General features: G+C 38.8%; 1 protein-coding gene across 1 annotated transcript in view; it reads left to right on the forward strand.

The window, feature by feature from the left end:
• Positions 1 to 12,769, forward strand: part of LOC105618183 (protein jagged-1) — a 42,899-nt gene that overhangs the window by 4,976 nt on the left and 25,154 nt on the right. The gene's annotated exons all lie outside the window — the stretch shown is intronic.

The following is a 12,769-nucleotide window of genomic DNA, read 5'->3' on the forward strand; positions in this document are numbered from 1 at the left end:
ATTGAATAGACGACAATAATATATATATATATATATATATATATAAAACAATCTCTCTTAATCTCTCTGAAAACAAGAAGATAATGTAACGCCGCTTTTAATATATATAATATTTTTTTAATCAACAATCATGGATTTATTTTAAGCTTCACTCTCCATATTTAATGTTACTTGAACTTTTTGATCGGTCATCTGTGGTGCCGAAAGTGCGCCAATACACACGTAACATTTTTATCATTATTTATAAGCACGCCTTATGCATCAATTTATTGAGGACTATTAAATATTTGATGTAAACTTAAAATAACAATACTGAATAATAGGAAATTTTGTACTAATTCACAAAATGTATATTTTTTCAAGAGACAGCGCGCGCCAAAATAAAAATGATTATAACTTGTTTCTCTCGTAGCTATCCCGTCGTTTTACCGTGGTATCCCGGGAAAGAGCTGCAATCATGAGCGAAAATGATTAAATTATAAATATCAAATGTAAATTATCGGGTTAAAGTAAGATGCGTGTGTTCGCCAGCGAGGAGGCAAGCAAATCCACGCTTCCGTAACGATCGACAATTTCGGTCGAACCCGACGAATAATGGGAGCTTAGGAGCCGAAGCGTTGCCTCGCTCCGACCTGGAGTTATCGGGGGTCACCTCCTCTCTTGGCCCTCTCTCTTATAAATGACTTTCGAAGAACGGGCCGCAGTAGAGAAGAGGGTTGCTTCGTCTTCTGTCCGTTGTTCCCTCGATGATTTCGACCTAGTGCAATTAAGCCGCCGCCGTTGCTGCTGTTGCTGCCGCGTTGTGTGCGCTGCTGTCTTTCAATTACAGTCCGAGCAGAATTACCGTTATAACGCGATACTGAAAAAAGTTCCCCGAAAATGGTCCGAAGAAGCGCATATCCCGCGTCCGAGATGCTCGTGTCTCTCCTTCTATGCCCTTCCGCGTGTTGTGTTTTCAAAAGAAATATTAAATTTGGGAAAATTTCTATTATATAAAGACATCTTTTTCGATTAAAAAAATGGGTCAATTACTTAAAGTGTACAAGTAGTTTCCTAAAGATACATTAATTTAAGAAAACACACTAACTATTCATGAATTTCACCACACGGCACACTATGATTCATGTATGTGAGAAGTTAGTGAAAAAAATTTACGAAAAAATATATGTGAACCTAAGAAAAGGAACTTAGCCTTCGCACGGTTGCGTTGTAATTTGCAAAGCGATTACTTCCGCGCAATTTCTTACGCGATTCTCTAGACTTTCCACGTGCACAGCTGACGCTTCCTCTGACCGCGGCGATCGATGAGCCTGCGATTGAGATCAACCCGGAAGTAAGCGCGTAATTTTTTTTAGATGTATATGATGAAACGATTATAACATACTTACAGATCACTCTTGAGGCATATGGCATATGAGAAATTATCATTTTTTGTAAACACTGCTATATATCTTTGGGATGCTACTGTAGTCGTATATTGTAATTCATTAATCAATTTTTAATTGAAAGGTGAGATATCTTTATGTAATAGAAAATGCTTTCTCTATTTTATATTTTTTAAATATGTTTTTATGGTTCTTTAGTCTCCAGACTTCTCTTTAGATCAAGTATTTTATTTTATTTTTATTCGATGCGGCGCGCAATCACGGTTAATCGAGCGCGATCGACTTCGGCCGTCTGATTAAAGACGATTTCACGGGAAGCCGCGGCCTTGCGGATCGGAAGGTGTTGATGCGGCCTGACTAACGAATATTGAACCACCGGACTAGCAGATCAGCTTTCTCATCGTAATTTTCCGCGGCGGAGATTCCGCGACGATGCGAACGATCGCACAGTAGAGAAAGAGAGACGCCAGGCTATTAAGCTTGAAATTGCACGAGGCCTCCAACAATTATCGTGAACTCCCGTTATGGATTCCCGATGTTAAGATCGATCCGCATTCGTCTGCATATGTATAGTGGACGCGCGAGATACACCTGAGATTCGTCTCGGTCCGACTTTTATCGGCCGTCGCGATGAATTATCATCGCATCTCTCATTGCCGCAGCTTAATTATCCGCTGGACTACGTCCGTACCATGAACTATCAACTTTTATTTAATATAAGAAACAAGCGATATAACATATTATGCAATTGTACCATTCGATTTTGATTCCGACTATTAAATAAACCTACAATTTTTTTCTGTTGTCTCTAAACAATTATAGCATAGCTATTTCTCTCTCGATATTTTACATCACATTATTATACCTATTGACGATTCAACCACTTACGTTGATACTTCAACTGATTTGACGATTACATTATTATCGCTTGCCGCACTGAGAATACGCGTTACATAATTGTGTTATTACTCTCACTGATTTTATTGAATTATTATAATAATCTTGATTGATAATTTGAAAAGTAGCTGCAGCTACTTGTGAAAACGAATACTTTTGCATTTCTTCTTATAATTTATTATGTAACGTGACATTACGATATTCGAAAAAACATATATTTTCATAATGAATTATAATAAGAAATAATGATTATTAGAAAGAGAGAGAGGGAGAGAGAGAGAAGGAGAGACGACAGAAAATAATTGATGGGTCTTAGCAACACATCTCTAACTTTCCTCTCCTCTAATTTTTTTTATAAAATTTTCCAATGTCTTAGAAAATTTGCCGTGGAATTATTTAATTGCTAATTTTACTGATCATTGATGAGTACTGTCAATTTTCTCAGATAGTTCTTACAGTCATTTAGACAAAGTTGTAGGCTCGATAAGAAAATTTTATTCAACGTGAGTGAAGTATAATTAATCGAGCGTGATTGATTAAGTAGCCACCAATTGACGGGCGGAATCTCGAACACGATTATTTCGAGCACAATCGTCTCGATCGCCCGCCTTAGTTCCGGCGCGCCTTATTGGGGCTCGAGTTTAGAAGAACCTGAAAGCGGTCCACTAAGACCGTAATTACACGCTCGCGATTACAGCTCTCTTCACACCACGCTAACGTTATTGCGCTGACGATATTTCGAGGCGCGGCTAATTAACGTAAGATCGTTAAATTCGATCTTTCGCGCGGTCTTAATTAAAATCTGCGGTTACGCATTCGCCGCGGCATAGACCGATGGCTCGAGTTCTTCCGCGTGACAGACGCAAGATAAAGTCGAGCAAGACGTATATACATCCTACGCTACTTGCGTTTCTTGCTCAACGACGACGACGACGACGACGACGACGACGATCTGTTAAGCGTCTGTACCTACCTCCTTAGTCCTTCCGCTTTCATCCTGAGAACCAAGAATATTCTCGCGCATCTCTCACCTCGATCCATCCTCTTCTCTTTTCTTTTTTATCTCGGTTACCATTCCATTCCGCGTCCAATCGGCGTGGCCAATTATCAACGTCAAGAAGAGGAGGACGAGCAAGAATGCTCCTCGAAAGTGAAAACTTTGGTTAACTAGGAGAATTCGCGGCATAATTGACAATATCCACCACTTTTTGACTTACACAATGCACAACGATGAAGAAAATAAAAGAAACGAGTAATAGCGAAAAAAAAAATAGAGAAAAAAATCAAACAAAATATTAATCTCAGATCCAGTAAGATTTGAAGAAATGAAGAATAAAGAGCGGAAGGACGGAAATAACGCGGAACGCGATGATGACCGGGGTGTAAATAGAAAATCCTTCGGGCCAGAAGAAGCGCCTTCTGCGCGGACAAGAGCCGCCGGGTTGAAAACGTGTGGCCGAGCAGAGGCGGAGTCCAAGGAAAAAGTCGAGGCGGAGAGAACGAAGGAAAGAGATGAAAACAGAGAGCGGACGCACAGCAGCCGAAGCGAAGCCGGAGCCGGGTTAAAGCGAAGCGTTTAGCCGGCGGTCACGCGAATCCTCTATAAAAATCAGCCTCGAGGCGAAGAAGAGGCAAGCAGCCTCGGCGAATGCTCGGCAGATAGACAGATAATGCGATCCGGTGGCGTTGCCCCGCGTGGCGTGGCATGGCATGGCATGGCATGGCATGGCAAGGCATGGTATGGCGTGGCGTGGCGTAGCATGGCGTGGCGCTGAGATCCCGTCCTGGCCGACATGGTACCCCATGGATCGCGGCGGCGCACAGGTGCGTGCCTGCGAGTCCTTTTTCCCATCGGTTCGTCAGTAAGGCCGGTAGGAAGGAGCAACATCAGGCGGAGAAGCAGAGGCTGCCGAGCGAACCTATACGGAGAGCTTTTACGAGTTCGTGGAAATGAGCCGCGGATGCTCCTCATGAGTTTCGAAACGCGCCGAACGTAATGGGATACAGCACGTCTGCAGCGGACGATGGGAATTGTCGAAGCAGCATATGACGATATGAATATTAATTCCGCTAGTTATTCCATCGAGTTTGTTCGCAGCTTTTTCCTGCTTACAATTTATTTATCGATTCAATTTCTATTGTATAAGTACGTGCATAGAAACTAAATCTTGCGATAGAGACGACAAAAAGAGAATTATGTTCCTAATAGTGGATGGTCGACTCGACATGATTACTGAGGCGATTATCTTTTTTCAAATATATAGTATGATTTCTTTCGATTGATATTAATCGAATTTTCTTGGTCGATCTTATTTCCGTTATTTAAACGAAAATAGTGGATAAGAAGAACGAGCACGAGAAAGAGTTCAATGCGGGAACTACGCGAATACCGACTTCGAGAAGAAAGACGTGTTTTTTCGCAGATGCTTCTGTGCTTCATTGGCCTCCTTCAGTTCTCTTGTCCTCTGCCAATGACAATCGTGGATAAAAGAATGACAATTCGATGAACGCCGGCAGGTGTAACTGATGAAACTTGGACGCAGTCCATTAACAGTTACTCCATTTCATGTTGCGTTTTTCAAAGTGTCTCGTCGATGTTACAATGATATGTATTTTAATATCCCTTCATCTTCCGCAAATTTATAGTTTCAACACGATATTATATATGCCATATTATCTTTGCAAGCGAAACCAATAAAGTAGTCAACCGCGTTTCTCTTTTATTGTATATTATAAATTATAATCGCTATACAGTTCCAACAAGTCAAATCACTCGTCGGAATTATATAGCACTTATCATCGAACGCGAATTCCTCTTTACACATCTCATCTTAAATGCATAGTATGTGCATTTTGCATGTTACATTTCGCACTACATGAATACCATACGCGACAGAAATATGCGTCGCAACGGTGCGACCGGCCGTTTAGAAGGATGACATAGCAGGATTTATCGCTGGCAGTTTGTTTTATTCGGAAATTTCAATAATGAGATTATCTGAAATTCAAACTCCGGGGACTCCGTACGATCGGCTCGTTGCTCATTTTCGTGTTCACTGAACTCGAGCAACGTCAATTATGATTAAGTGCGCGCTTTAACGCTTAGTCGCCCTATCAACGGGCGACGTTTTTTCTTTTAATTTATTATCGCATTTGCCCCACTCGATTTACCGGCATAATCATTCCACCTTGGCCACTGTCGCAAGTACTTACACAACATGTAATCGGGAATAATCGCCCTCGTAATCTATAGTCCGGTAATTAGAGACTGCTCGCACCGCTTTCTTTTCGCTGCGGATCAGCGCGACGGTCTTTTGTACTAGTGCCTCAGGCAGTTCGGCTGATTGTTTTACACTTCCAATTCTTTACCGCGAAAGGTAACCGCAAAATAAAACCGACGAACCAGGACAAAACGCGATTTACAAAGTTACGGTTACGTGAATTTGAGAGTAATGTCCGCAGTTTTTAATTGAGTATAAGCAAATGATGATAAGTCTTATTGTGATCAATTTTAGACATTAAAAATTTTAAAGATACAAATTATAGAAATTTTACAATAATAAATTGTACCGTAATTAACTAATTTAGTATGTTAAACATTGTGTAAGAACGTAAAAATTTCATCAAGAATGCCGGATTAAGTCGCAATTATTGACTCGGAATTAATTATAGGGGACGCAAAAAAACAGACTTCCTCTTTGGAAAGCAATATATGAAGCGATAATCACTCGATTGGAATAAGGTGATCGTTATTGAGATTTTATCGACCGCCATGCACACACTTATTAATTAATAGAACGAAACCGATATATCTGTCTACATACAGACACCTTGCGTAAAGGCGTTGTGTAAACCACGAAACAGTCCCGACTCACACCTGTTCCCGCCGTTTCTCAGACCCAGATCTTTGCAGACCGACAGGTAGAAGATGTTCAAACTGAGGAGACTGCGACTGATCATTCCAGTCCAATCTTCGATCGGATTTCAACCTCCCTCGTCTGGAGCTAACAAAAGCTCATCGATAACGACTTGCCATTTTGTTGCAACAATGACAAGTACTTCCCACGAATACGATGCATTCATGTGTCAATCGCGTCCGATGAAATCAGAAAAACAAAGTATACTGCATATGCATTTGTAAAAACATTCTTTTGGTAAAAAATTCTCTTGAATACCTACGAAAGAAGACAAAAAAATAATGGATAATTTATGATTTTATAATTGTTTCAGTTATTTGAGAAAATATAAAGTATGTATTCATGAAAATCGAATTTTTTACCGGCAAGTGGCGGCGAAATAAGAACTAATTTGTCTTATAATTATATAGCAGGGATAGATATTATATTATTTAAATTTTATTGCCTGATCGATGAAATATCTTAAACGAGGTTTTTACGACTAAATCAAATTATTGCCTCAGTTACGAAAGAATGTGAAAATTATATCCTTGAAAAAATTATGTTCGCGATTATTAATTTCAGTGCTTTTAATAATTATTGTTTTATTGAACGTCCAGCGAATTTTATTATACGATCACATGTTACGTCTTAACAGTTTTCAAGCTATCAACATATAATTAAACAAGTATAATTAAACGACGTACGATGACATTTTTTATTTTATTAAAAAACATCTAAAACTATATGCTAGGAAATGCCTCAGCATCGAGAGACACTTTGAGCAAAGTATCCGATCTTTAATAGGTCTGAAAGAGAAATCTTTAATCAGGCTCGAATGTTTCGATTTGAATCTCTCTTGCTTATATCCAATATGATGTTAAAGGTGGAAGGCAATGGGGGTTCGCGAAACTTCCCACGCAAAGTAAGACTTTTTAATTATTTCGGTAATTTGTGGCCAATGTTAAAGGCAGTCTGGCGGGCTTGCCGTGGGGCCGGCGAATGGGTAGCAAATAATATTAAGTATAGGTCTCCCTATCTTTCGCGGAGAGGATGGAGAGAGAGATATATGGACCGTAGGGGCATAGCCTAAACCCGTGGTACTGGAGCATCACACAACACAAGCCTGCAAAACGCAAGCGAGCGCGCGAAACACAACGGAGCAGAGAGTGCAGAAACGAGATGTGCAATACAGGCGACCAACACGCACACTCATACGCATGCCCGAACAATTTGTCCGTGCAGATCCTACGGTATAAAATTAAATGGTATTCGGTAGGTCTATTTCACTCGGGCAGGTAGCGGCCACCGGTAATTACTACCTACGACTTGGGAGCTCAGAGATAAAATGAAAGGCTCGGATGATTTTCGAAACCGAAATCGCGTCAGTCGTTGATGTGATGTTGCTGTTGTTGTTGCTGCTGCTGGTGCTGCTCGCTTCTATTTTTCTTTTTGCCAATTCTCACTCTTGTCCTTTCTTTCCTTCTGCGATTCGGAATGATCAATAGCGCCATTTGATTCGCGAACCATAATGATTGGCGAGATAAAGAGGTAATTAAAAGTGTGTAATTTTCACTGTGCTTTATTAACATATAAGATATGAGAGATATACATCTGCGTAATTAATTTTCAGAAATTATTGTGCCGTGCCCTATTACAATTTTTTTCTTTGCTTGGATAATGTCTATTATTTAGAATCGTTCAGTGTAAGTTATTTAAGCAAAAATACCTACAATTAGATAATATAGTTAATTTTGATGGAAATTATGAAGATATATTGCTGCTTAATTAACATCTTATCATAAGATACGAATACTTTTATTGATGCGTCGTCAGAATCCAGACGATAGCGAATTTGCAATTAAGATATTAAAGGAACACTTCTCTTCTGTGGGTTTACATAAGCATAGCCAGGTAATTATATATTTACATAATTACATATATGTATACCATGCGCGTTTATTCCACTAATGAGATCAGCGATAACAATCGATTTGTACAGTTTACTTTCTGCATTTATTCACTTTTTAAATCTGCTTATTTTCGAGTCAAATGCAATAATTACTAATTATAAATCGGTATGCATCGAATTCTATATCTATTGTATTTTCATGTAATATTTTCAATTGATTTTGAGTACTACCATTTATACTGAGATACTTTACCCAAGAAGGACTTAGGCAAGAAAATCATATTAAATAAAAATTGTCATTTTATTATTTTTTTATGTATTCGTTATTATTTGGCGATTGAAAAAATTCATAACTGTAGATTCATAACTGTAGTTTTTCATCCAGTGTAAGAAAAATCGCGCAAATACGCCAAGCAGGTTTTTTAAAAGCGGCAGTTCTGATTTTCGCAAATGCATCGCGGTTTGCATCGGTAAATGAGTTTCCTCAGAAGAGGGCAAGAACAAAGGAAGAAGGAAGACGGACTTGAAGAGGACACGGTAGAGTCGTTCTTCAGTATGCGTTCCGCGAGTGTTTTTTTCGGCCGGACGGGCGAATTATTCGTACTTTGCAAGTTTCATGAGAGTGTATATAAAAGTAGGCGCACTGAGGTATGGCTCGCTGCACCTTGGTTATGCGGAAAGGAAAGGCTCTTCTTCTCCGACGTCGGTCAGCAAACGCCGACCGACCGACCGATCGACCAGCCGCACAAACGTGCATACACATACGTACACAACACATGCGCATGCAGTTTACCATCACGTATAATGAAGGCCGTCATTCTGCTCGCTCGTGTTCACACATACACGCACACACGCACGCACGCACGCACGCACGCACGCACGCACGCACGCACGCACGCACGCACGCACGCACGCACGCACGCACGCACGCACGCACGCACGCACGCACGCACACACACACACACAGAACAATTAATGTCGCGATAGGTTACGAAGGTGTGCACATGGTAACGGTAACACACTCTCAACGAGAATAAAATGCTTCTAAAACGCTCTATTTAATTAATTAACTAGAAATTGAACTTAATAGTTTTCGGAACTTAAACTGAATCGCCAGACTTGTTCATTAACAGTTGAGAAAGTTTATGAAACATTTTTCATAAATGTTTTTTTATTTATCATTAAAAAAGTAAGAACACGCGTTGTAAATTAAAAATTTTATATTCTTAAATATAAATCGTGAAAATTTATTTGAACAATGGAGTTATTACGATGTACATCACGATATATGTGGTTAGAAAGGGATGAACTTTCGATTTAATAACCGTGAAAGCAAGCGTCACTGCGAAAGACGAAAGAAATAATCGTTCTGCAAGAGGTGCGGTACTAGGATAGGAAAGCGATCGCTAATACGAGGTGTTCACTTTTATTACACCTCGATAATTAAAGTTCCGAGGAACTTTAATTATCTTACTTTAATATTGGATGGCGGTCAATTCCGACGAGTGAGAAAATATTGGAATAGAGATGGATATTCATTCAACTTTGATGGATATTCATAGGAAGAAAGAAGACTCTTTAATACAGCATCAGTCAATTTCTTTTTATACATTTTTTTAATTTACAATATGAAGTAACCTAATCACTGATTATTATAATAATTACAGTAATTACATAACGTTTACATTACTAACATACCATATTGCATTATTTTATAAGAAAAATGCAAGTGTTGCTAAAATGTTGAAATTTTGTCGGACATTCTGGTCGCGTTCATGAACAATTTTCTTGAGCATCTCGCGTAAGCGCCCATCCGTCGAAGAGGCTCTTCCGTGTCGGCTAAGTTAAAACATCTTCAGCTTGCTCGTCGTCCGACAATTTCTCGTCGGCACGTGAGCGGACTGTGCAAAGTTTGCGGAACGCGCGTTTGCAAACGTTCGCGCGCGTTCGCTTGCTAACAAGAGAAAGAGAGAAAGAATTCTATCGCTGGACCGCACAGAGGCAGGAGGTTACCGGCGAAGCTGAGAGAGCCTCCAGAATAAGTATACTTGGCTAATAAAACGCGTACGCGCGCGTCGTTACACACAGCGTTCGCTTTCCAAACAAACGCGCGGCTCTCGTCACCGCACGCATTCGGAAACTCGTACGACGGGATTTATCGCTGTACGGACATCCGTCGTCGTAAACGAGAATCGCGATGACGACGAACTTTGCCTCGCGACATGACTCAAAGAGAGAAAGAGAGAGAGAGAGAGAGAGAGGAGGGAGGGAGGGAGAGGGAGAGAGAAGCCTCGACTCATCCTGCATTTTCCAACATACAAAAAGTACCGAGCGATGTTAATAGACGTACTTGACGCTGTGAGAATAGTTATTACTATTGCCGAATGGGTCGGGTTAACGCGAGGATAAATCGCGATATCATTTTTACGGCGATGAAATCGCATATACGCGAGGTCATCTTCATGAGCAACAACTTGATCGTAAAGCACAAAACGTTCGTTTTAAAATTTATTGAAACGAGCCTCCTTCCGTGCATTCCATTGCGAGCGGAATGATACACGGTGGGGCAGATTGCTTCGTAAATGCAATATTTTGAATCGTTTCTAAATAAAATTAAACTGTTGAGATATGAGTTTAGCAAATACCGATTTCGTAGAAACGATAGTTGAGTTACGTGCCGCTTTCCGTTTTCTTTTACCGATTTCTCCAAATTGCTTTAAGCGTACAACATTACCACGTATCATTATGCGAGTCAAAAGCACAAAATTACGCGATTTGTATAATATCTCGAACGAATTTTTATACGTGCCGTGCGAACGTATTGTTAGAGCACACAAAAGATCTGATTCATTCCGTTGTGTTATTTTCTCCTTCGCTCCTTGGCCTTTTTTGAATCGCGATTATCGTCATGCGGTCGATCGTGAAATGATTTTCTTTTCAATTATTCTTTGATTTATTCCCGACGTCTTCTGAACCGAAGTCGCGGGAGCTCAGCGCTTGCGCCGCGCCGACCCGTTAAAATGTCACTCGCAAGACGGGCTTATATAACGTACAGGGAAACGCATTATGGAAAGCAAAGGCCAGCAGACGATCCTTTGCGCTTTCTACCTTCGATCTTACTCTTACGATAATTATGTATGCATGTATACTTAGTACGCGTGCGCGCGCGCGCGCGCGAACATACACACACACACACACACACACACACACACACACACATACACACACATACATCATATTGAAAATATTCCTATACGCACACTGAGAAAAAATATAATTAATTTTAGTAAATATTTAATTCAATACTGCCAACTAAACATTTATTTACAGTAAGTAAATACTTGTTCAATAAAAAAAATGATTGTTAAATCAAATTAACATTTCTTGTATTAAATAAATATCTTTATATTTAATAAATATTTAGTTAGCAGTATTCAATTAAATATTTATTAAAATTGACTATTTTTTTTTTCAGTGCACGCTCGAGATTCTATACTTCTCCTACTTATAAGCTCTTTAAATGAATTAAACTATAATAGAATTACTTTCTCGAAAAAACAGATTTGTATAGAATTTTGTTATCACATTATAATTTCTGAAAATATCTTCTAATCCATATATTTTTCTAATCGATTCTAAATAATTGGACGATGTGTATTCATAAAATTTTCCTCTCTATTGGCAATGTGAAATTTTTATATCTTTATTAAGTTGGATTTCCGAGCTTTAGCAGATATTTATAATATTCTGGATTGTATAAAAATCTGAAAAAAATTCTTATTTCCTTGTAAAAGCTAACAAAGAGTTTTTATTATTATAGAAATTGTATTATATTTTTAGATTTAGATCTATCAGAATTTACAGACAAAAAATCGACTGTGTTTTTAAAATCCAATATTCCTGGCGGAGAAAGGAAATTAAGAACAAATTTTGAATATATTATATTTAGTTTTTATTGATACACGCAACAAAACATATATTTGTACATTTGCCATTTCGATTACTACCTATTAAACTGCTTGTATATTATTGTTCAAATTTGCGTATAAGAAATTTAGATTTGTAAGAGTGAAACAAAAGTAATCATTCAAACTATATGTATATGTAGAATGTATGATGCGTATCGCGCGTAACGGCACGCAGTATCGTGGCGAGCTCGAAAATTGCCCAGCCGTGATTACAGTTTCGAAACTGCTCGATTTCTTTTCCGAGATTGGCCTGAAGCTGCTGCTGCTGCATTCGGTGCATTCGCCTGAGGCCTCTCTCTCCTCTCTCTTTCTTCTGAGATATACTAACATGAGATTTCCGTTTCCACGATACGCAATAATGGACAGTAACCTGAGGCCTTTTCAAGTTCCCGCGCTTGGTGCAAAAGTGGGAACCGAATTTTATGAAAAAGTAATACTAGAAGGAATTGCTAATTTTTTCTTCTGTTTTACTTATCGTTTATTTTCTGCAAATTTCGAAACAAATTTCTAACAATTAATAAGAAACAAGTAATTCCACATTTAACAAGTCGTTGTACAACTCATATATATATATATATATATATATATATATATATATAGTAGGTAGACTAAACTAAAACTAAACTAACTAAGTTAGTTTACTTAACTTAAACTAAAAACTTAGAGAGTAACTAACTACTACTTATTTAGTTTAATTTTATTTAATTTTAA

Source organism: Atta cephalotes, assembly GCF_000143395.1.
Source record: "Atta cephalotes unplaced genomic scaffold scaffold00016, whole genome shotgun sequence".
In the NCBI taxonomy this organism is placed as follows: domain Eukaryota; kingdom Metazoa; phylum Arthropoda; class Insecta; order Hymenoptera; family Formicidae; genus Atta; species Atta cephalotes.